We start from the raw sequence: 25,847 nt of genomic DNA on the forward strand, positions 1-25,847 counted from the left end.
GGTGTGCAGAAAAGACACGGAGGAGACTGCAAGATTCACATTCAGGCTGGTCAGAATTCACAGCAGCAAGGCTCTGGCTTCTGGGAACAGACTACGAACGAAATCCTGAGTGATTCCCAGCCTCACTAGGCAATGGTGAATAATGTGCCCTATGTGTCCTGAGAGGCAATTATGGGTCCTGAGGAAGAAGCATGGAGAACTTGGGAAAGAAAAGAAGGAAGAAGAAAATCCAGGAGAAGGGTGGTAAGTGCTCAGTACCCCCCTCTCCATTACATGGGAAAAAGCACGTTCTCTTATCCTTTGACATGTTAACTCTTACTCTCTGAGCAATGCAGAATGTCCAGCAAAGGGTCATTCAATAAACTACTAATAATATTTCATTTTCCCCATTTTTAGAAAACTCCTGGTTTATAACACAATTTATTGCTTTAAAAACATGCCAACTTTGTGCTTTTATTTTCATATCCTAAGAATATCTTAGATACATATAATACTTTCAAAGTATATTCACATACATTACCTGTCTGATTTTTATAAAACTCTGTGAAGCAAAACAGATATTAATTTCCCCATTCAAATATTTATTTTTATTTTTATAAATTTATTTTTTATTAGTGTTCAATGTGCCAACATATAGAATAACACCCAGTGCTCATCCCATCAAGTGCCCACCTCAGTGCCCGTGACCCAGTGACCCCCACCTCCCACCCACCTCCCCTTCCACCACCCCTTGTTCGTTTCCCAGAGTTAGGAGTCTTTCATGTTCTGTCTCCCTTTCTGATATTTCCCACTCATTTTTTTCTCCTTTCCCCTTTATTCCCTTTCGCTATTTTTTATATTCCCCAAATGAATGAGACGATATAATGTTTGTCCTTCTCCGATTGACTTATTTCACTCAGCATAATACCCTCCAGTTCCATCCACATCGAAGCAAATGGTGGGTATTTGTCATTTCTAATAGCTGAGTAAAATTCCATTGTATACATAAACCACATCTTCTTTATCCATTCATCTTTCGATGGACACCGAAGCTCCTTCCACAGTTTGGCTATTGTGGACATTGCTGCTAGAAACATCGGGGGGCAGGTGTCCCGGCATTTCATTGCATCTGTATCTTTGGGGTAAATCCCCAACAGTGCAATTGCTGGGCCATAGGGCAGGTCTATTTTTAACTCTTTGAGGAACCTCCACACAGTTTTCCAGAGTGGCTGCACCAGTTCACATTCCCACCAACAGTGCAGGAGGGTTCCCCTTTCTCCACATCCTCTCCAACATTTGTGGTTTCCTGTCTTGTTAATTTTCCCCCTTCTCACTGGTGTGAGGTGGTATCTCATTGTGGTTTTGATTTGTATTTCCTGATGGCAAGTGATGCAGAGCATTTTCTCATGTGCTTGTTGGCCATGTCTATGTCTTCCTCTGTGAGATTTCTGTTCATGTCTTTTGACCATTTCATGATTGGATTGTTTATTTCTTTGGTGTTGAGTTTAATAAGTTCTTTATAGATCTTGGAAACTAGCCCTTTATCTGATAGGTCATTTGCAAATATCTTCTCCCATTCTGTAGGTTGTCTTTTAGTTTTGTTGATGGTATTTTTTGCTGTGCAGAAGCTTCTTATCTTCATGAAGTCCCAATAGTTCATTTTTGCTTTTGTGTCTCTTGCTTTCATGGATGAATCTTGCAAGAAGTTACTGTGGCCAAGTTCAAAAAGGGTGTTCCCTGTGTTCTCCTCTAGGATTTTGATGGAATCTTGTCTCACATTTAGATCTTTCATCCATTTTGAGTTTATATTTGTGTATGGTGAAAGAGAGTGGTCTAGTTAATTCTTCTGCATGTGGATGTCCAATTTTCCCAGCACCATTTATTGAAGAGACTGTCTTTCTTCCAGTGGATAGTCTTTCCTCCTTTGTCAAATATTAGTTGACCATAAAGTTGAGGGTCCACTTCTGGATTCTCTATTCTGTTCCATTGATCTACGTGTCTGTTTTTGTGCCAGTACCACACTGTTTTGATGACCACAGCTTTGTAGTACAACCTGAAATCTGGCATTGTGATGCCTCCAGCTATGGTTTTCTTTTTTAAAATTCCCCTGACTATTCTGGGTGTTTTCTGATTCCACACAAATCTTAAAATAATTTGTTCCAGCTCTCTGAAGAAAGGCCATGGTATTTTGATAGGGTTTGTATTAAATGTGTAAATTTCCCTGGGTAGCATTGACATTTTCACAATACTAATTCTGCCAATCCATGAGCATGGAATACTTTTCCATCTCTTTGTGTCTTCCTCAATTTCTTTCAGAAGTGTTCTATAGTTTTTAGGGTATAGATCCTTTACCTCTTTGATTAGGTTTATTCCTAGGTATCTTATGCTTTTGGGTGCAGTTGTAGGATACAACAATACATTAAGAAGATTATTCACCATGACCAAGTAGGATTTACCCCTGGGGTGCAATGCTGGTTCAACACTCGTAAAACAATCAATGTGATTCATGATATCAGCAAGAGAAAAACCAAGAACCATATGATCCTCTCAATAGATGCAGAGAAAGCATTTGACAAAATACAGCATTCATTCCTGATCAAAACTCTTCAGAGTGTAGGGATAGAAGGAACGTTCCTCAACATCTTAAAAGCCATCTATGAAAAGCCCACAGCAAATATCATTCTCAATGGGGAAGCACTGGGAGCCTTTCCCCTAAGATCAGGAACAAGACAGGGATGTCCACTCTCACCACTGCTATTCAACATAGTACTAGAAGTCCTAGCCTCAGCAATCAGACAACAAAAAGAAATAAAAGGCATTCAAATTGGTAAAGAAGTCAAACTCTCCCTCTTCGCCAATGACATGATACTCTATATAGAAAACCCAAAAGACTCCACCCCAAGATTGCTAGAACTCATACAGCAGTTTGGCAGTGTGGCAGGATACAAAATCAATGCCCAGAAGTCAGTGGCATTTCTATACACTGACAATGAGACTGAAGAAAGAGAAATTAAGGAGTCCCCATTGAAATATTAAAAGTAAGGGAGGCACAGAGAAACTAAGTGCCTTTTCAATTTCACATTTTAAGGAATATTTTTAGCTACGATGAAAATTTGGATCTCTTATTGGAGCACTTGGCTTCAATGTATTATTTGTGTTGAATTAATTGTCCAGGTTTGATTTAGAGAGAACAAAAAATGTCAGCAGCTAAAAGAAGGTTAAAAATCATGAAAACAAATGATGATTGAAGTCCCTTTCCAGAGAGGAACTAGAAAGACTGTAGAGTTATTTTCCAGGTATCCTGAAGTCTTCTTTGGTATAAACTATTTGGATTTGAAAGAAGCCCCGTGAAATGTTATCAATCCTGTCACCAGACTGAACAATATCTCAGAAAATTAGATAATAATGCACTGTGGAAAAGGAGAACACTTTCTGATCCTCCAAGGCAATAGTTTTATTCACTGAAACTTTATTATTCTTTTAGCTGACTTAAATGGAATGGCCACAAATGGTATCGGGCACCAGGATAATACCTGGCGTTATTAAAATTATGGAACAGTTCCACATAACCATGGCCTGCTCTTATGTACTTTGTAGCATTCAAGTGCATCATTCCATGAGTGTGCATCCCATTGGGGTCCAGTCTCAGGAAGTATTTGAAGTTAAAACTCATGACTTACTTTCTGTCCTCAGATTCATCAACGATGAATTCCTGAAATTGTGTGCTCAAATTTTTTGGTAGAATGAAATGACACTCCATATTTTTCCTACAGAAGGGAAAAAAATCAGACATCCCCACCCCAAATCATTAAATCTAATGTGGGTGCATTTTTCAACGAAGTCTTCTGATGATGAACTGAAATCCCTTTGGTTTGTCACAATGAGAACATAGTTCTACTAATGGGTTAGGTTTTGTAAGTCTTCTGAGAATCATTAAGCATCTATGTATTAAGCATGTGCTGAATGTGTACCACAGTACGTTCTGTATCTACTTTATCTTCTGAGATTGTCCACAAGTTTTGATAGTGTCTTTAGGTTGCTCAGGTGATTCCTCTCATAGGAGAAGCATTTTGAGGTATTACAATAGTTTGGCTTATTTATTGATTTAATGAGGGAAAGATTACTTTGTCTCCATATTACAAAATAAAGGTGTAATCTATATAGTTTTATAAAAATAACTGTGGGGTTAAAATAGGGACATTGGGGTGATGAGGTTGGACTAGGGAGGGAGAAGTAAGATGTACCTAAAATTAAGAATGAAGCTGAAAGAAAGTGAAAACCAATGAACTTATGCCATAAAGTTTTGAAATAGATAGGTAGGGCATTTCCAGTCTATATATATTTCTAAAGTTATAGAGTAATGAAGACCAGTCACACCACTCTCCTGGAATTTAAGAACTAATGCCAGATTGAAGGGAGTTCAGTCAGCTTTGTGTTCATACACACACACGCACCTTTTTTCTCTCTCTTAGTGGGTTGCAGAATTTAGTCCAAATGTTATAACTTGGCTTTATCTTCTCCACTTCTTCCATTTTTCTCCCTAGGTTTCAGCCTTGGTGGCAAGGCTGCTGGGAAAGTAGTTGCCCAGGACATTAATCAATAAACAACAAAAATAATGCTCAAATTTTACAAGAAGGAAATATTCACTAACCACAACTCATTTGAGGGTAATTTTACAATGGTTTAAAGTAATATTTTTCTGGGCTGCTTTGGGTCTATAGTGAGACTTCCAAAATGCAAGGTTGAATTTCATCATGTGGCCGCTACACTAGACACTATACTAAGACAAATGTAACTATGAAAGTAACTTTGGCTACAGGTGAACTTGGGATAGACACAAAATTTCCACTGTGATAGAAATGAGGCAGACTCCCAGTAGTCCTTTCTCTTGACCTTTATCTCAATCGACAGTAAGCCACACATTTTTAAATAAGTAATTAGTTATGTGCATGTGTGTGTATTTATATTAATATGGATTTATTTATAATCATCTAAAGAGACACCCAGATATCCTACTTGCATTTTTTGGCCCTAATTCAGTTACACCAAATGCTCTCCTGTTCCCTCAACACTCTGGGCACTTTGTGTCCTTGCCCATTCTCTTCTCTGAGACAGGAACACATTTAAATGCCTCTCTGCTCCTTGCAACTCATCATTTTTATCCTCAATGACTTAATTTAAAACATGCAGCATTTCCTTTTGGCTCAAAGTTACTTGCTTCTTCTCTGTAATCTCCTTGTACTTGGTTCAGACCTTACTATGCTGAGTGCAAAGCCCCTTTCCTATAGCAAGCTTTTGGATCTTATGAACAAGGAGTGCCTAATCAAGACTCGGCATTATAGTGGTGCTTCACAAATTATTTGTTGAATTATTCATGGTAAATTGTATGGTGTGGGTTCTAGTCCTGAGTGAGTTACTAATCACCTACTTAACTTTGGAAAAGCAGCTCTCTTTCTGAGGTGTAGTGCCTTCAGAAACATAAGAAAATTGCCACTGTCACACGTACCTTGAAGAATTCCTTCCAAGTTCAAAGGGAAAATACTTTTAAAAAGTAGAAAAGCACTCTATAATTCACTGACAGAGAGTGAAATGGAATACAGTGGATTAGTGGCAGATCAATGTCCAGGCTTGTGCAAAACATATTATTATAAAGGTTCAATGTTTGATTACAGTCCCTATCTCCACAGTGAAGACACTATGAAATCCATAAACACAACAATTTGGAATCTTCGTTCTTCCAAGAACACCTTCAAGATACGGCATTTATTGTCAGTAAGTATGATGCTCAAAGAGCCTAGCAATCGTTTTGTACCTGAGCATCCTTTGAGACACTGTGGAAAGTGAAGCGAAATCTTAGGAACTGGATTTTAAAATTGAGGCTCAAGATGGCAAAATCTGCTCAGGGGATTATAGAGAGAAAGGGTGTCAAGGGAAGTCTTTGCAAATCCTCTTTTGAAATTGTATATACAGTGAACCTCAATGGATTGAAAGGACATATTGGTTCAAACCAACATTTCTAGATTTATTTATCGCTTGGATTCTCTACTTCCAACCCACCTCATCAAAAAAATTTAGGAAACAAGAAACCCACACCTGCTTCACTCAAATTACTGGATTCCGTATGTGCTGATAGTGGATATATGTTGTTTTATTTGTCCCAAGTTGCAAATAACAAATTTCTTTTCTATTTTAAATTGCTGTATGACAAATCATTCCCAAACTCATTTACTTAAAATAGCTACTTTATTATTCTTGTGGATTGTGCAAGTTGGGAATTTGGTTATTGTTCAGTGGGGTACCCTATCTCTTTTTATGTCTCAAGCCTCAGGTGGATAGTCTCAGAGATTAGAGGTGACTCTCTAGCTGAAAACTAGATTCATCAAAGGGATAATTTACATGAATTCATATGACTGAAATGACTCAACAATTAGCACTTCCAACCTTAGAGTTTACATGTGACCATTTTATTTGGCTTGGCTTCCTCAAAGCATGGATGCTTCAGGGAACTTAAATTTCTTACGTGGTAGCTCAAGACTCCAAAGACAGGTGTTGCAGTGAATCAGGTGGAAGCTGCAATTAATCTGAGTCATACAGTGTCCCTTCTGCTGCACTTTATTGATTACACACAAGTCATATGCCCACTTAATGCAAGGGGGAGTAGGCATCTCAGGGGAAATGGGGCAGCTCACTCTTGAGGGAATCCATCAGTTTGCCCTTAGGAGGATATATGTGCACAATTGGACACTTCATTTTTATCACTCTTATACCAAGCCTAACCCTCTTCCTCATCCCTGGCAGATGAAATGAAGGCATTGAAAGTGAAGATTTGGGATTAATGTAGAAGTGAGGAAATTGGCATTTTGTCTCAGCACATCATATATCACCTAATGTACTGTATGTAAATCAGTTTCCTCTATTCCCCATTTCACAAGCCTGCTTTCTTGTATTTGATTACATTTGTCTTTGACAGCTTTAACATTCAGAAGTTTGCACATCCCATATCCTCATCAGGTGGCTCCGTGACAGTTTCTGTTTTTGGAAAACTCTGTTATGTCATGGGTTCTTCTGATAACATGCCTGGAAATGGGAGCTGGAAAGTTTACATCATATCATGTGTTCCACTATTAAAAAAGCTCTATATAATTGTGATGCAGTGGAATACCTTTTTTTTTTTTTTTGCAATGGAATACCTTTTAAAAATAATACCAATAAAATATTTAAAGATCTAGAGTAGGATATTTTGGATGATTTTTAAAAAATAATACAATTACTTTAGAAATTAATGTACTTTGGTTAGTTTGTGAGGAGAGGAGTTTTATTTTGGTATGCTTAAGAATGCATTTAAATTAGAATGCACTTATAAAGTAGAATACAAAAGCCTAAAAAGTCTCATCCAACTGAAAATATCACATGGAAGTAATTTCTTCTGTCTCCTTAGATGTGGTTTATGGAATCTATATTGTACTAGAGGGACAATAACAAAGTTTGCAGCTCCATGAGGACATTGAAATTGATTTACATTTCTTTTCATTGACGTATACATTTATTTCAGTTGCCATGAGAAAGTAAGGGGTTGATTTTCTAGCTAATTTTTTAAAGCAATCGAGAAACTTATTTTCTTCTCCTGTAAGAAAGCTTCCTAGTAATTTTCGATGGCATAACATTCTTCCCTGGGAAGGTTGAAAGGAGCTTGTATGGCTTACCTGGGAAATTAAATGGTAGAAGATTTCAAGTGAAAGCTGTTGGAAAAACATTAAATTTTCTATGAAACTTAAGTCCTTTATTTTTTTTAGATAGAGAAAGAGAGAAATTTAAGCAGCTCTACATACCCAGCATGGAGCCCGACATGGGGTTTGATCTCATAATTTTGAGATCATGACCTTACCAAAATCAAAAGTCCAATGCTTAACCAACTGAGCCACTCAGGTGCCCCTATGAAACTAAAGTTCTAATCTACTATGATAACTATCATCAGTAGTTATTTTATTAAAATCACCTGGTATTCTTTTGACATTAAAGTGAAGAGAGAGGGAAAGAAACATAGGTACTTATATAGAAGAGATGAGGAAGAGCTAATATGTTTACAGTTCCTCATTCCTATGGCTGTGTATATAATATAGTACTAAAGTGTGTGGCTTTGAAAATGGAATTCAGTAAATAATAGAGTAATGAACATTAGAATTATCAGAGGTCTTACTAGAGCACATGGGAGTTGGACCAAGCCCTGGTGACCAATGGAATTTGAATGAGTAGGTGAGAGGGCACAAAGTTTGGACTGACCCTGGTATAGGGTGGATGGGAATGAGGCATAAGCCTAGAAATCATCACTACTATGCCAAAGAATGTCTCTAGACCTCCAAGAAGCAAGAATGGTGTGACAAGATATGAATTTGTTTCTAATGAACATGATGGGCATCAATACTTTTAGCACATTTTTCAAACTTTTGAAGACTGGATGACACTGACTAAAACAGTTTACTGTCAGCTTAGCACAATGAATGAAAATATACCCAAAGCTAGGAAGATATTTGAGAACTTCAGACTGCCAGGGATAAAGAGAAGATCCCATAAGATACATTAAATATTCTATGATTAGTGAAAGCTTCCAAAAAAGTAAGAATGATCCTCCATCTGAGAGATGGATCAAATAATCCCACAAAACTTGAAAATATTGCAAGACAAAGCAGCACGAGGGTTTGGGTTTTCACAAAATGACCTGATTTGTTGCCTTATCCAAAGAAAGGTGTTAATGGGAGGAATGTCTTAGGAGATTAGAGTGGTCTGGTTGGTGCCAAGCTGGTCCAAGAGGGGAGATATTTTGGCAAAATTGGTACAAAATACATCCTCACTAAAACTAATATTTTGAATTTGGGGACCTCTCTTTGGACTGCTTGCCCAGGTCCCTCCCATGCTTGTGTTGTCTGCTGGAGGTTTGGAATCTTCCCATGACTGCTTAGTGATTCTTATTCCCCAGACTTTCCTGAGACAAAATGGGTCTTTCTGAGTTTACTTTCTTGGGGGTTCTATCATCGTTGTTCCTTTGTCCACAGGGGATGAACCTTTGGTGAATACAGGATCTGAGATCCTATGTATTCTAAACAGGTAATATTCAGTCCATTTAAATCATTCTTTATTGAGCATACCTTTTATTAGTAGCTAACATTTTTCAGCCTATTGAGTTAAAATTGACAAAATTGTATAAATGTATATTTATACATTGTAACATGATGCCTTGATGTGCATACATTTTGTGAAATGATGACCATGATCAAGTTAATTAAAAATATATCACCTCACATAGTTAGAATTATTAATTTTTTGTGTGTAAAATGCTTATGACCTATTTTCATAGCAAATTTCAAGTTCACAACACAGTATTATTAGCTATAGTTAATTTTTAATTTACATAAAAGCTAGTGACAGGGTTCTTTTAGCTTGTAAGCAATTAGGATATAATTATATTTAAGTTGAATTGAACATAACAAAAAATATAGCTGTAATAGATTTTGACTGTGATCCTGCCCAATTTCCTACATTGTACAGTTGAGAAAACTAAAGTCCAACAATGGTGAGATGATGGACCAACAAGCTCACCTAGAACGTGGGTGGAAATAAAATAAAATAGAAATATAGAAATCTTCTTGAAGAGTCCTATGCTCTTTTTTTTTTTTTTTTTACATACTGATCCTCTAACAGGATCTAGAAAATACAAACACCCTAACCCAATAAAGCCTTAATAGTAGAATGACAAGCATGCAGTTGATGTTAGGTGGCAAAAGGCCAGTCCTGAGGTAGATCACAGCACAACACTATGTTTTTGAAACTCTCACTCAAGTTTGATATTTTTGGGTAGAAATATAATGAATTTGAGCTGGTAGAGGAGAATACAGTAACTGTCTGTGATTGAGAGAGGACTGGGTTTGAGGACAAAGGCTCCGTAAGATGTGTATAGGTGTTGTAGATACCCTAGTGGCTCAGTTAGTTAGGCGTTCAATCTTAATTTCATCTTGGGTCATGATCTCAGGGTTGTGAGATTGAGCCCCGCATTGGGCTCTCTGCTGGGTATGGAGCTGCTTAAGATTCCCTCTCTCCCATTCCCTCTGCCCCTTCCCCTTCCTCTCTAAAATAAATAAATCAATAAAAAGCAAATGATTCCACCCTCGGCACAGAGGATTCTTTATGAAAAACAGCTAACACAAACACCTGTCCTGAGCCCAGTATCATGGAGTAGTGCAGGATTCTGTGCTGCCTTCGTTTAGCTACCGATTTCTGTTACTCATAAATGCTTCTCCTTCACAGCTTCCAGATTCTGTCTACAAGATCTTCAAACATGTCCTTACACAAATGGCCTTTTGTAACTGGAACTTTGGAAATGAGGAAAATATAGTAGTAAGGTAGAGTAAGAGGTAGGAAACCTGGATGCCCAGCCGACTTTGCTTGTACCTTATCTCTGTTCATCTCTTCTGCTATCCATAGGTATAAATCACAGAAATGTACATGGTTACCTACTCTGGGGTGATGGCCCCAGCCCTTAACTTCTGGCAATGCCCTTTAACAAAAAACAGCTTCTCCAGAGTTACATTTGCTCAAACTTTAGGCTATTTAAATGCACATAAAGTTCATTCCTTGGCCTTTCAGAAATCTTTTCCATATAATTAACATTGCTTTTAAAGAGTAAAAAGTGCTTCTTCTTTGTGTGTTTGACGTGAAAGAAGTCTAAAACATGAGGCTGACATGGGACATGGAGTGTTATCAGGTGTGTGCTAACAGGGAGCATCTGCTAACATGAACGTGCGCTAATATGGAGCATGCCTTCAACTACCTTAAGTACTCCTGAGAGAAAAAAATCCAGGGAAAAATATCTAAACTCCTGATTACAGAGAGATCATGACACCAAAATGACCTTTCGACAACAGTTTGAAAAATATTCAGGCGCAAGAGGCATAACAATTTTCCTAATATAGAACTTGGATGAGGGACTTCTAAGGGGGTTGGGGTGGGGACATCTAGGGAGAGTGAAAATTCTGTCACAATGGCCAAGCCTCAGTTTCCTGAAGCAGAGGTCAGAGAGCAATTGTTTGCCAGACCCGGTGAAGAACTGCATCATTTGAATCACTCTTATTAGGCAGGTCAGCATTCCCTGGAGCACCGAGCTGCCACAGAGTGCCAATCCCTAGCACACTTGGTGACTTGCACATAAGTTGTACTCCAGCAAACATCTGTTGGTAACATAGATGCAAATGGAATAGACTAGATTTTTTTTAGCTTGTTACGACTCATCCAGGACACAATCTGAAGATTTGAGAAGTCCAAAATGAAGCAAAAAGTTAAGTAAATGGTTATTACATATTTCCCTCCAAACTTTATTTTAAACAATGAGAAATACATCTTTTATTTGGGCTACATTAAGCCCAATGCACATAGAATATACTTAAATGACAGTAAGTTCATTCTTTGACTAGACTGTTGGCTGCAGAAGTTAGAAATTGACACCTCCTTCCCTTTTCTGCCACAAACATTAATGGTCTTGTAAAAGGGAACCAGATTAATCCTTTAACAAAGATGAGCTAAATATTTCCTTCTGTTATTTTGCCAGATAGGCAACCAAGCTGTCTTACTTTGCAATCGATCTTAACTGTATTTTCTATTATGTACTTCTGGTTGTTCCAAACAAGACTAATTTATTTTATGCAAGTCACTGAACAGTCACCACTAAAATGAGATTGATTTTGAATCTCTCTCAAGCAACCCCTCCATGTTTCTATATTTTTAAGGTCAGTATTAAAAAAAGCAGAGTCTTGCAAAATTCAGTTTATGTTTATTTTTTACCTGGAGAGCTGAAGACTTCTAAAAAAGTCGTTCATTTGTGGATCAAAAAAGAAACAGGAGATTTTTTTCCCAAAATAATTTTATAAAATGAAAAAAAGGGGAGGGGGCGGGGGGTGGGGGTGACTGGGTGGCGGGCACTTAGGGGGGCACTTGACGGGATGAGCACTGGGTGTTATTCTGTATGTTGGCAAATTGAACACCAATAAAAAATAAATTTATTATTAAAAAATAAAAAAATAAAATGAACCTGAATGTTCATTAAAAAAAAAAATCTGAAAAGCATTTTGAAAAAAAAAAAAAAGAAGGCATTTCTTTCTTCACATCCATTCCTTGAGGAATAGGAAATACTCGTTATCACTCAAGGATTTCCTAGTAATTATTTGTTCAGTCTTAATCTAAAATGAAACAGGCCACTGGAAATATTTTTATGTTGTATATAAAAAGTGGTATTTTAGTATATGATTCACATGCAAGGTTTTTTTCCCTCTGTTTTTCCCAGAATGAAACATCATTTCAGTTATTTTTTAAATAAAATCTCAAGATGACATTTAGCCAATGCTAGATTAATTTTTTTAGAGGTGGAGAGGGGCAGAGCAATTGGAAGAGAGAGAATCCCAAGCAGGCTCCATGCCCAGTGTGGAGCCTGACACAGGGCTGGATCTCATGACCTCACCTGAAATCAAGAGTTAGATGTTTAACTGACTGAGCCATCCAGGTTCCCCTAGATGAAATTTTGTAGTGTAACAAATGTTCATATGCTACAAAACAATAGTCTAATACATTATCATTTTTCTTTATCTAACCATCTACCAAATATTTAGTTAGCACATATTATGTGCTGGGTACTCTTATAGATGCTATTTATTTTTAATGCTACATTTACTTTTACAACTGTACTTTTCAAACCTAATATAGTTTACCCCACTCCCAATAAATATCTTTAAATAGTACATTAAAAAATAAAAATAAGATTACATTGTCCTGGGTATTTGGATTTTAAAGATCCTAAGTTGAGCATGATATATTTCCTGCTAACCATATTCATTCTAAAAATCAAATGGGAGGTAAGACCAGTGTATACTATAAAGTGTGTATTTAAAATCATTTCTTATATTTATGAAGTAAAGCTCAAGTAAGACCAGTATTTTAAAGCAAATATGCATAGGATTGTGTGCTGGTCCTGTCTGTACTGGAGTTCTTTGGTTAGATTCTATTATAGCTCTCTGGCACAGAGAGTGCATCATAACTTTGTTTTCATACTTTCTATTTGGAGCCTACAGTCATGTCTCATAACTGTTCTTTGTGACAATTGCCAAAACTCAGAATTTGGTGGGATAATATTAATGAAACCACTAGCTTTCGCCTTCATGAATTTTTCCTATTAGAATGCACTTTCTCCATTTTCCCCCTGCAGTTAGCACCAGCACTATAGTAATTGTCCTCACACTCTGAATATGTATGAGTGTGTATGCGTGTGTGTGCCCGTGCATGGTTTGTTGCACTTGAGAGTTAAGAAACTTCTCTCTGAATCCTGGTTCAATAACTTCCAGAGCATGATTTGTAAACTCCTTGGTCCTCATTTACCATGGCTGTCAAATGGGCTTGTTATATAGCTCTTTACAGGATTGTTTTGAGTATTACAAACTTTGTGCATTGGAGCTAGGTGCCCCCGTAGACAGCAGGTGTTTTTATTCTTTTTTTTAAAGATTTTATTTATTTATTTATGAGCGACACACACACACACATACACACACGGGGGGGGGGTGGAGAGAGAACGAGAGGCAGAGACATAGGCAGAGGGAGAAGCAGGCTCCATGCAAGGAGCCCGACGCGGGACTCGATCTGGGTCTCCAGGATCACGCCCTGGGTTGAAGGTGGCCCTAAACCACTGAGCCACCTGGGCTGCCCAGGTGTTTTTATTCTTGAATAGGAAACTATTTGTAATTTCAGTTTTATATCTGATTGAGTGTGTGTGAGAACAAGAGGATGGTTCTCATAAATATAGTAAAGGCCTAATAAATATTTTTAAATTGAATGCCTTTACTCAATATTCTATGTAAAAAAATTCTCAGTACTCCCAATATCAGAAATAACTCTTCTGATTACCCAATTACTGATGAATGTATAAAATATGTTCCCATCCAACACTGACACTTCACCTTTCATAATTCTTCCTAGGAGCAGATACTCCAACTATTTGAATAATTGCCAAATGATTTCAACATTTAGACCTCATTTTCCATAGTTCATTAGTGATAGTATAAGAATTATGTCAGTTTAAAAAGTTAATATTTATAACAGCTAGTTCAGTAAAATTGCAAAAGTCATTTGGACATCTCATTTAAAAAAAGTTGTGCAAGGAGACATACTTTTATTCCATGCTTTTATAAACTTGTTCTTCTCAAGATTTCAAGAAAAATATTGTCAAGTTCTGACATGGTTTAAGATTGAAGCAAATTATGCTGTCATAATTAATTAAAAGAGAAGACATTCTGAAACACATTGTTTGTTTTTCAACCTCAGTCTGACATGCTGATGAAAGCAATTAAGCAGTGAGGCCTGCCACCGAGAACAGCAGCCCAGCCCAAGGGACACAGAGCATTTGTGGAGAACAATTTAATAACTATATTCCCCTCATTTCCATTTAACCAGACTTGTTCTCAGAAATAAAATTCACTTTTTAATTTTATTTCAATAGTAAAACCTTCTTTTTTTAAGGTATCACTACTCTACAGCAGTATATTCAACATGGGCTGAATATAGGATGGATCACAGGAAGTTTCCTGGAAGTCAGCAGATGTGAGGCAAACACTACTTTCAAAGAAAAAAAGAAAAGAAAAGAAAGAAACTTAAAAAATAAAAAATGCTCCCCAGTTAACAAGATATTAATACGTGATAACTAATTTGCTGTTTTCTAAGTCCCACAAGTCCTCAAATAGAAGGAGAGCTGTGCATGAATTTATTCTGAGGAAGATCCTGAAGAAAGCAAGTGGTTACCATATTTCAGCTAATTTCCATACTACTAGCAAGGGATGACTTGGTGGCAAATAGGTAACTAAACCAAGACAAAAGCCACAATTTGGAAACGTGATTATTATGGATTTAATGGGGTTTCCAGTTCCCTAGACCTTTGAGTGCTGCTGACAAGAGCCAGGAGACAATGAATAATGCTTTCCTATTTAGCCACATTTCTATTGCCCTCAGCCTCTTCGAGAGGACCAGCTATAGAATTTATAGTCTACCTGCCTCAAACATCAGGGTCCTGTGAGCTTGGGTGTCACTAGCTTAATTCTGAACTATTATTTTGTAATAAGATATGTTTATATCCCTTAGTTCTGGGGCATGGGGAGTCCTGTTCAAAATTTCTTAGTGTTCACATTTTCCTTGATATTTTTTTCTACCTTAATCAAAGTTGCATATTTTTATACAATTGCAGAATAAATAATTCTGATGTATGGTTTAAAATTTAGTCATTCTATGTACTTTTCACAGTCCAATTTTATTACATCAGAAATTTCCTCCAACTGCTAGAAAGTAAGGGGAATGTATCATCTCCCTTCTAATATGGTTGTGAATTAAAATATGGTACAAAAGACAAGTGGAGTGAAAAACCCCAAAGAGTCTATGTTGGACTTAAATCAGAAAAATTTTAGCTAATTCAAAATAGCTCAGAATAAATGTGTTTCTTTTGTCACTAAGATATAAAAGAACCCAGGATGTATTCATTAAACATCACAGCAGTGTCAGTAACTGATGAACTTCCAACTTGCTTCTTAACCATTTTCATTTTATCGGCCGCGATGCTTACCTGTGCTTTCCAGATCACAACAGGTCACACACTGGCTGCTCATGCCACAGGCCTTCTATGCATCTGTACTCCATGGCAGGAAGAAATCTATGTCCTCCTGCATCTCTTCTGCAAGTATTCCATCTACCTCTCCCATCTCCCCTTCGGCCACACTTGTTTTCTCTTGGTGGATCCTGTCTTCCTTCTTCCAGGCTTCATTGACCTACTCTAAATCCAAATTAACCTCAAAGTAGGCTAGGAAATCAAATATCATCTGAATTTTTAGCCTTTATAAGCATTAAAGGGAGCGCAGAGTTAAAAGACAAGACACCACTTTAATTCAAATAGGGCCATCTGTGGAGTCCCAGCCATTCAAATGTCAGCAGTCTGTATTGTAGATCCTGTGCATGTGCTGTAGTGGGAAGAGTGGAAAGAAGAGATAGAAATGCAGAATGGGAAAGACACTGAGGGATCTTTAGTATGGGCTTTTCCTATAAGCCAGTTTTACCAGTAGGTATCAAGAACTAGTTAGAGGCCAAATGCCAAAGTACTCCATTTGCTTAGGAAATCATCTGGGAAACTGCACTGAAGGATGCTAAGAAATGCAGTTCAGAAGCTTTGTGGTTGCTTGGCAGGGAAGATTTTAAAATCAGCATGTTTGTGGGGCACCTGGGGGGCTCATTTGATTGGGTTTCAGACTCTTGTTTTCAGCTCAGATCATGATCTTGGGGTCTTGGGATCAAGCCCTGCATCAGGCTTTGTGCTCAGCATGAAGTCTTTTTGAGGTTCTCTCTCTCTCTCTCTCTCTCCTCCTGGATCTCCTCTCCTCTAATTATATAAATAAAATTAAAAAAGAAAATAAGAAATACAAATCAAAACCACAATGAGATACCACCTCACACCAGTGAGAATGGGGCAAATTAACAAGGCAGGAAACAACAAATGTTGGAGGGGATGCGGAGGAAAGGGAACCCTCCTGCACTGTTGGTGGGAATGTGAACTGGTGCAGCCACTCTGGAAAACTGTGTGGAGGTTCCTCTAAGAGTTAAAAATAGACCTGCCCTATGACCCAGCAATTGCACTGTTGGGGATTTACCCCAAAGATATAGATGCAATGAAACGCCGGGACACCTGCACCCCGATGTTTCTAGCAGCAATGTCCACAATAGCCAAACTGTGGAAGGAGCCTCGGTGTCCAACAAAAGATGAATGGATAAAGAAGATGTGGTTTATGTATACAATGGAATATTACTCAGCTATTAGAAATGACAAATACCCACCATTTGCTTCAACGTGGATGGAACTGGAGGGTATTATGCTGAGTGAAGTAAGTCAGTCGGAGAAGGACAAACATTATATGTTCTCATTCATTTGGGGAATATAAATAATAGTGAAAGGGAATATAAGGGAAGGGAGAAGAAATGTGTGGGAAATATCAGAAAGGGAGACAGAACGTAAAGACTGCTAACTCTGGGAAACGAACTAGGGGTGGTAGAAGGGGAGGAGGGCGGGGGGTGGGAGTGAATGGGTGACGGGCACTGGGGGTTATTCTGTATGTTAGTAAATTGAACACCAATAAAAAATAAATAAAAAAAAAATAAAAAATAAAAAAGAAAATAAGAAAACCTGTGTATTTGTATTGTGAATGTCACCTATGGGACATCCAAAAAAAGCTATTGGGCTTTGATACTTAAATGCCCAGAGTTTGGAATAAGAAAATGTAGCCTTTAGAAACAGATATTATTTTTTTTTTTTTTTTTTTTTTTTTTTTTTTTAGAAACAGATATTATTTTAATGAAATATTATCACTAGTTTATTTCTTTCAAAGCCAAAAGTTCTGTTTCCAAAATTTCATAGTTCATCATTACAATTTGAGAGGCATCTCAGATTCTGAGAGCCATTTTTTTCTGCAGATTATCCATAGGTGTTTTTATATGAGAATTCACAGAATCATAGAATATAAGTTAGGAAGGAAAAATAATAATCAAATCAAACACTTCTGACCCAGGAAATCTAACCCAGGACAGAGTGGGGAGCTGGGCCCTTCAGTCTTGGTTCTGCGGGTATTTGTACACTGTAAGGAAATAAACATGAAATTGGAAGATACAGACCCAGTCCTCAGAGTGTAGATATTGTACCTAGAGATATTAGAATCACACATGAAACAGTGTAATAATGAACCTTCCAAGAATTTTATGCAGTAGTCCAGAGAAGGATCATGGGCATAAGGGGAAATGTATCTTCTTTGGAGAGTTTTCCCTAAGAGAGGAGAACACAAGTGATACAAAGATAATCAAGTCCTACCTTGAAATCATGGAGCCCTTGAGAGGGTTTGTTTGTCAGTAGTCAATTTTGGATGTGTTAATTTTTTCCCATAGTCAAAGCATAACAAGTAAGTTACTGGGTATCTGTACATCTACCTCATAGCCAAAGATATAGATCATTACCTATTGAATGTGAGCCATCCATAAACTCTCTCAATATTTCATGTGATTATTTCCAAAACACAGTCATGTCCATCCAAAATACTGGAAACTTATGGTGCCAAGGTTATCAAAGACAGGATTTCCTAATTACTTGGAGGATACAAATGGCTAGTCACTCATGAAAATATGTTGTATTACAGCCAAACAAACCCATGTGGTAAAACATTATGGCCTTTTATCTGAATTTTGGTACAACTTTAAAGTTCAGGTTAATGATTTCTTTCCTTAATACCAAGTAATATACCGTGTATTTTTCATAAATCTTTTGTCTTCTCTTCCAAGATAAGGAAACTATACCTCCAAGTAACTGAAATCATTGAATAAGAGGCAGACATGAAAATTAGGGTAATTTGGATTTAAACTCAGTCCTCCTGGCTCTAAATCCAGGTCTTTTTCTCTATTATTAACAACTTTTTCTTTTTAAAAAATATTTTATTTATTCATGAGACACACAGAGAGAGTGGCAGAGCCACAGGCAGAGGCAGAAATAGGCTCCCTGTGAGAAGCCTAATGCAGAACGTGATCTCAGGACCCCGGAATCATGACCTGAGCCAAAGGCAGACGCTCAGCTACTGAACCACCCAGGTGCCCCACCAACTTTTTCATAGACATTTCAAAGCTTATGTTCTGTCATCATTCTGTTTTCTAATATTAATTTATTGTGCATCTGTGTTTGATGGCAAGCTAAGTAATCTATATAAACCTCAATTTACTTACATGAAAAATAGAAATAATATCATAATATATATTTGTTATAGAGTTACTCCAAATAGTAAGTGAAATTATTGTAAAGTGCTCAGCCCCGTGTCTGACACTGTTAAATAAATGACAGCTATTAATACCTTTACTCTTGGAGAAGATGAATTGAAAATTCAAAAGCGAACATTTGAAAGTCTTTTAAAAGGAAGAGTCTGCCCATAGGGTGAATGATGTGGATGTCACTATGGGTGTGATCATTTGTGAGTGCTAGGGAGCTAGGCTGACATACCTATAACTATGTTTGGGCTATGGTCTTGCTTATTATATATTATATAATTATATGTGTAATATAAATGACATATGCATGTATTTATATATATATATACACACATGTATATGTGTGCATGTTTTGTTATTAAAGGATAAATTGCTTATTATTGCTTAAGCTCAGAATTAATCCTGGCCAATTCAGGGGCACAGTGGATGACATGTTTGTCTCCTCAAGGCAAAAGTGTTTCCAATGGCAAACTTGCAAACTATTTGAATATGAAATCTTAAAGTTCATTCTAATGTTTCAAATGCAAAAAACCCTTCATTCCCAGGAAGGCTGAGGAGATTTTGATGCCTGAAAATAAAGAGTTGCTTTCAAAGAACTCTAGGAAGAACAATCTCGTGATATGGATAGCAATATTTGTAGTCTCTCTACAGGAAAGACAAAAAAAAAAAAAAAAACTCTAAAAAAATCAGCACATGTAAAGCATTTCTTATTCATCAGTCCAGATGACCAGTGAAAATAAGTTTGCATCAACTTAGTGGCATTCTTACATAGAGCTTTAAAAATTGAATGTTGCAAATGTCAACTTCAACAAACCCCATGGGCCTTTCTTTCAACCAAACACAAATACTGAAGTGGACAAGAGCATCTGAAGGTACATAGTTTGGAATATTGTTTTATGTAGGAAGCAAAGGAAGATTTATAAGCAAACACCTGACCTTCTCCAAGATACTTTTTGATATAATCTGTTTCACATTTTGCTTTTCCAAGAGAGACTTTTTTGAAGATTTCTCTAGAATGGATGACAATGATGAAATTTGTTAGGACCACAGACTATTGCCAGCCCTAATGTTACCTCAAAAGAAAGCATGGGTAAGAGAAGATCAAGCTTGTTCCCTATCACAGGAAGAATACTTTCCATAGAAGCATCAAGACCCAAGTTTTATCTCTCTCATAAAACCTCTGCCTATCTCCCCTCTCTTAACTTCGGCCACATTTAATTGCTTTTGGAGCTTACTCCAGTCACATTTCTCTTCTGTTTCTTAAATGTACCAAGAGTATGTCTGTCTCCCTTGGGTCCAAGCTTTATCTTCTTTCCAAGTTCCCCCTCTCCTTCCCCTCTCTGTTTCATTTATTTCCATTATTCAGAATAATGCTCACATCTGCAGAATAGATTAATTAATATTCAAAATACAGAATATCTTCAAAGTCCAATATAAATTAAGTCTCCTTGTTTTTCATAGTGGTCTGGACTATTCCTCCATAAGAATTTGATCCTGCATTATGTGTTTGATTATTTAATATTTGGTCCCTCATTTTACTGGGAGTTAAAGGAAGGCAAGAGTCTTCTGTGTTTTATTTGTTAATGTAGTGGTAGGACCTAGCACAGTGGCCAGGACGGAGTAATAATTAGTGTCATTTGAATCAATAAATGGATAGGTACTGTTAGTTCTTACTTCCTAATTCCCCATTTTGTGGAACCTCCACACAGTTTTCCAGGGTGGCTGCACCAGTTCACATTCCCACCAACAGTGCAGGAGAGTTCCCCTTTCTCCACATCCTCTCCAACATTTGTGGTTTCCTTCCTTGTTAATTTTCCCCATTCTCACTGGTGTGAGGTGGTATCTCATTGTGTTTTTTTTTTAATAATAAATTTATTTTTTATTGGTGTTCACTTTTTTTTTCAAAAAATTCCCCATTTTGTAGAATCAGTTTGTTATGATTGTCTTGTTGCCCCCTGTATTCTGTAAGCTCCATGATAGCAGAGATGCATTCTTAAGCCTTTTGAAGACTAACACTATGTCTTTTTTCACAAGGAGGCCGATGGTATTTTTTGCTTGACATTTGAAGTGTTCTGACAATAAACTTTATTTTTTTATTTTTAAAAAATAAACCTTTTTTAAAAGATTTTATTTATTTACTCATGAGAGACACACAGAGAGAGGCAGAGACACAGGCAGAGGGAGAAGCAGGCTCCATGCAGGGAACCCGATGTGGGACTCGATTCCAGGACTCCAGAATCACGCCCTGGGCTGAAGGCAGATGCTAAATTGCTGAGCCACCTGGGCTGCCCGACAATAAACTTTAAATATCTCATGGAGTAAGTTTACAAACATTATGGAGGGTTTTGTTTCTACTTAGGATGTTAAAAGCTGGTGGAAATGCAATATAAGATAGCCACATAGAAAAAGAGTGAATGGAGTCTCTCTGAACTTATGTGTGGGACTCCAAGACACTGCAGTATAATACGAATTTATGCTAACTACTAGAGCTGTCTTCCTGTCTGATGTGCATGTCTAGTGGCAAGAAAAACCAATGCTACAGGTATGAAACAACAAGAATCTATTCTTCAGGAAACTATAATCCATTATTATTATGAAATTGAAATAGAGTTTGAGAAACACTTGGGTAAGATGTTGAGATCACAAGAGGTTGAGGGTCAGATCTGGAGAAGCAGAGACGAAAAATAGCACCAAGGTTTGCCACAGGGCCCTAACCTCCACATCAATGGCAATGAATACCCCCCACCCCCAACTCATACGTACACCTGACCTTTCATTTAAAGACAGTTTCTACCTCTGGATTATGTGGATTTAATAAGGGGGAGGTCAGTAATTTTGCTCTCTCTACCTCTCTCAGGAGTGCTCTGTGCTGAATAGTGATGAATCTGCTAAACCATTTAGCCAGGCATTTGCATGCCAATTGTAAGTCAAAAATGCTCTGATGAAACTGTTGAAGTGAGATTTTTCCCCTCATAAATATATGAAAAATAAAATAGGAGAAATGCTATGTCTATTCATATGAAGCTGAGATTTTTGTTCAGTGATTTTAATGAATGTGTGGACTTACTTTAACTCCCCCTTCCAGGAATTGATTGCCAGATAAGATCATTGCCAAGTCTCTGCAGTATCCAGTTCTCCCATTACTCACACAAAAAGGGATTTCATTTCCATTCCTTTTTTTATTGGTATGACATTCCAGTGCTCCATTAAGAAAATATAGAAGCTGTATACTTACAAACACATAACAACATTCTTGGGCTTTTCTTCCTAGAAAATAGTCTCCCTTGAAGAGACATTGTGATTGGCTGTCACCCACTTAGAGTTCTGAATAAAATGAGTAGATACGAATTTTAAAATGATAGTAATGTCCAGAATGGTAAAATTAAGTACTATTTGAAAACAATTCTGGCCTGATCATATACCAGAGTTTTCTGTAATTTCTCTTCTTGCTTCATTTCAATGGAACTAGCAAAAAACAAGTTTTGTTTCTCAAATACCCAGGAACATTGGGAAAAGATGTTTGGAAGCAATATTTTGTCAATTAAAGGCAAGACTGAAGGATCCCGCCCCTTTATGTAATTGGTTTATTCTCTAAGATAACTGCCTGGAGAGTCTTAATTAGTGCTAGAACCTTCTTGATGTCAAAGAATTAGTACAATTACAGATCCCCACTTGTCTAGAGCAACAAAATGCATATGCTCCTAGAAAGGCTCCTATGGCCATTCCGAATTTTGGTATCAAACCACATTGGTCTTGAACATACTTATGGACTTGTTACCTATTTTAAAACTATTCTTCAAGAAGAATGGCAAGTAGGTCACCCGCATTTTAAAATATCTGTAACCCTACCAATCTTCTACTTTGGTACCTTAAGTGCCTCTTCCATAAAGAGCAAAATGACAAACTCCTGTGATTTCAAAATTAATAAAACAATGAAAATCTGGCTTCAGTTCCTTTTATTATGCAATTAGAACTCTGTCCTATGTCCCATTTCATTTTTGCTTTGGTTCTCTGAAAGATCATTAATGAGTTTTATATTTCATGATCTTATATCTTTTAAATGTTTTTATCTCAGTCCTATCATTATTACTCAGTATTGCTTAATTCTTACTTTTCCTCTGGTCATTATATTTAGCTTTGTTTGAGCTTTGTTTTCATTGTTTTGGGATTTTTAGTCAGTGAGTTTTGTCCTGTTTTGGTATTTGTACATTTTATTAAACACTATTTTAAGTGGCTTTTTGAAAGCTCTTAAGGAAAGAGGAATAACTGATACCTATAAATAGACTGGGCATTTATAGAAAGCAAAATACTTTCACATAAAAGTCAAAGTTCCAGTAAAGAGAGCATCATGTATAAGGCACTCCTTGTGTCTCATAACACTTTCAACACAAGAAGTACTACATTAGGGATCCCTGGGTGGCGCAGCGGTTTGGTGCCTGCCTTTGGCCCAGGGCGCGATCCTGGAGAACCGGGATCGAATCCCACGTCGGGCTCCCGGTGCATGGAGCCTGCTTCTCCCTCTGCCTGTGTCTCTGCCTCTCTCTCTCTCTCTCTGTGACTATCATAAATAAATAAAAATTAAAAAAAAAGAAGTACTACATTATTTCAATCAGACCCTTTGTATGTGAAGTGAAGGTAGAGAAAGGCAAATTACCTAATTTAATGACTTTAGGGAACCAACACATTTTCTTCACAGGCATTGTGTAAACTTAAAATGTGTAATGTAATCTATAGTTTTGATGTTTTCTAAATCCTGTAGTGGAAGTGGGGAAGGCATGAATTTGGGTAGGTTTTAGAGTCAGATGTCTTGGGTTAGGTACCTCAGTTCTTTCACTGCTATGAGACTATTAATAATGTGCTTGACCTTTATCAACCTTATTGTCTTTAGCTGTGAAATGAAGAGAGCGCTAGAATCTGCATTTAGTTATGTGTTCAATCAACAATGATTTAGTGCTTATTAGTGTAAATTAATTTCATTTCTTACTAGCTCATTTGATCTTTTTTCTAAAGAATTTTTCTTACTTTAGTGACAGCATGAATTATGGGGGGCAGAGGGAAAGAATCTCAAGCAGACTCCCCACTGAATTGCAGAGCCCAAGGCATGGCTCCATCTTATGACTCTAAGACCATGACTCCAGCCAAAACCAAGAGTTGGACACTTAACCTATTAAACCACCCAGGTGCCCCAAATCATTTCATCTTTATTGTTGCCCTATGATTTTGGTTTAAAATAGTGGAAGGAATCCAATGCTCAGGAAGACTGGACCAAGATCATGCAGTTAATAAGAAGCACACAGGCTCTGAGATTTTCTACCTTTTAATTGAGCTGATATTGAAATCCATCCTTTGGCATTGTAAAGTGTAAGTGTCCCTTTAGCATGCATCTCATCTGGGAAGTCTTTGCTTACCTCCTTCCTGAGGGTTCACCTGCCGTTTCTTTGTGCTTCTTTAGCTGCACCCTGGTTCTCTCTCACAGGGGGTAGTACCCTATTGCATGGCAATCATCCATATGTCTGTTTCCTCTCACTGGACCATAATATGTTTGAAGGAAGGGATTGTATCTAGCCTTTGTACTATCAGGACCATTATTATAACTCAATCAACATTTGCTTAATGAGTAAATGAGTATGCGAATGAATTAATATAATTTGCTTCATATTTAGATTCCTCCAAAGCAGAAGCTCATCTGCACGAGACTATCAGAGGTATAGCAGACATGGCTGTTTTTCTTCCCAGTATCCCGTCAACTTTTATTTTCCTTTATATAACCTTTATTTTACTTTGGCCAGTGATGTGGCAAACTAAAATATTCAATTTCCCAGTTTTTCTTGAAGGTAAGAGAAGCCAAATGACAGTACTTTCCTAGGAAATATAAGCAAATATCTACTGGGAATTTCTGGAAATAGTTTGTTTTCTAATGCAAGCATTACCATTTATTGTTGCTTCTTTCTTTTCTTCTACATGGAATACTGACATGAGCCAAAAGGAGGAGAAGCCTACTTGCAAGTTGAGAGTGAAATCCCTAAGTTAAGGAAAATAGAAAGAGCCTGGTTCTTTGAGCAGCTGCACAAGCCCAAGATTACCTAGCTCTGGGTTTCATTATACGACGAACATCAATAATCTCCATTTGGCTAAGCCATTATAATAGGTTTTCTGTTACATACAGTCTAATAAAATCCATAACTGACAGCATCTAAAAGATTGCTTGAACTAATTGCTTCGGAGAGAACAAATGAATATGTGTATAACTATGGCAGGGAATAGGAAATTTTCTATTTTGTTTCCAAAACTTAATTAGTATAGGAGTCAGGATCCATTTCTAGGAAGAAATGATAAATTTTGCAGTGCACTTTTCTAGGGTTAAGTGATCACTTGTGTGAAGTTCTAGAATGCAGGCGTGTCCAGAGACTGCTATGTGAGATACCTCTAATATACTCTGTAAGATTTTGTCTTTTAAACATGCACAAATTCATGGCCAATCCCAGCTCCAACTTGAAAGAAAGATATGTACGAAAGAAAGCAACATTGGACTAAAAAGTAAAAGTCATCTGTTACAGACTTAGTTTTTGTCACTTGATGGCCAAGTTATGTAATTTTTAAATGAGTTTCAAATCACTGAGGAAAGCAGCCACCACCTGTCACCCATTTTCCACTGCAATTGAGACCTTATCCTGAAATTAAAACTCCTCTGTTTCCTCATTTACCCTTCCAACTGCTGCCTACTGAGACTCATGGAATTGGCATCTTAAAGGAACCCACACATCCCTTCACACTCTTGAAAACCACAGCCAACCACCCCTGCTTTCTCGCAATTGTTCCCAGGACTGCTTGTCTTGAGCTGTCATCATTATTCACGCAACACCCCCACTGAGCAGGGATCAAGAGAGTGAATTGTCTGAGCTTGCTCATGAGTAAGTTGAGCTGTAAACTCTGAAAAATTGAGTTTTGTAGAGAGAGGCCAGAGTTTTACAGATTGTATTTCTAAGAAGACTTGGAGACAGTTGCATTCT

General features: G+C 37.3%; 1 long non-coding RNA gene across 1 annotated transcript; it reads left to right on the top strand.

Annotated features, from left to right (window-relative positions):
* Positions 1 to 5,669: 5,669 nt before the first annotated feature.
* Positions 5,670 to 10,619, top strand: LOC112672310 (uncharacterized). The gene is made up of 3 exons (XR_003144182.3): positions 5,670 to 5,751; positions 9,030 to 9,081; positions 10,279 to 10,619. It is a non-coding gene; the product is annotated as an uncharacterized LOC112672310 (long non-coding RNA).
* The last annotated feature ends 15,228 nt before the right edge of the window (positions 10,620 to 25,847 follow it).

This window comes from Canis lupus, chromosome 28 (genome assembly GCF_003254725.2).
Source record: "Canis lupus dingo isolate Sandy chromosome 28, ASM325472v2, whole genome shotgun sequence".
Lineage (NCBI taxonomy): Eukaryota > Metazoa > Chordata > Mammalia > Carnivora > Canidae > Canis > Canis lupus.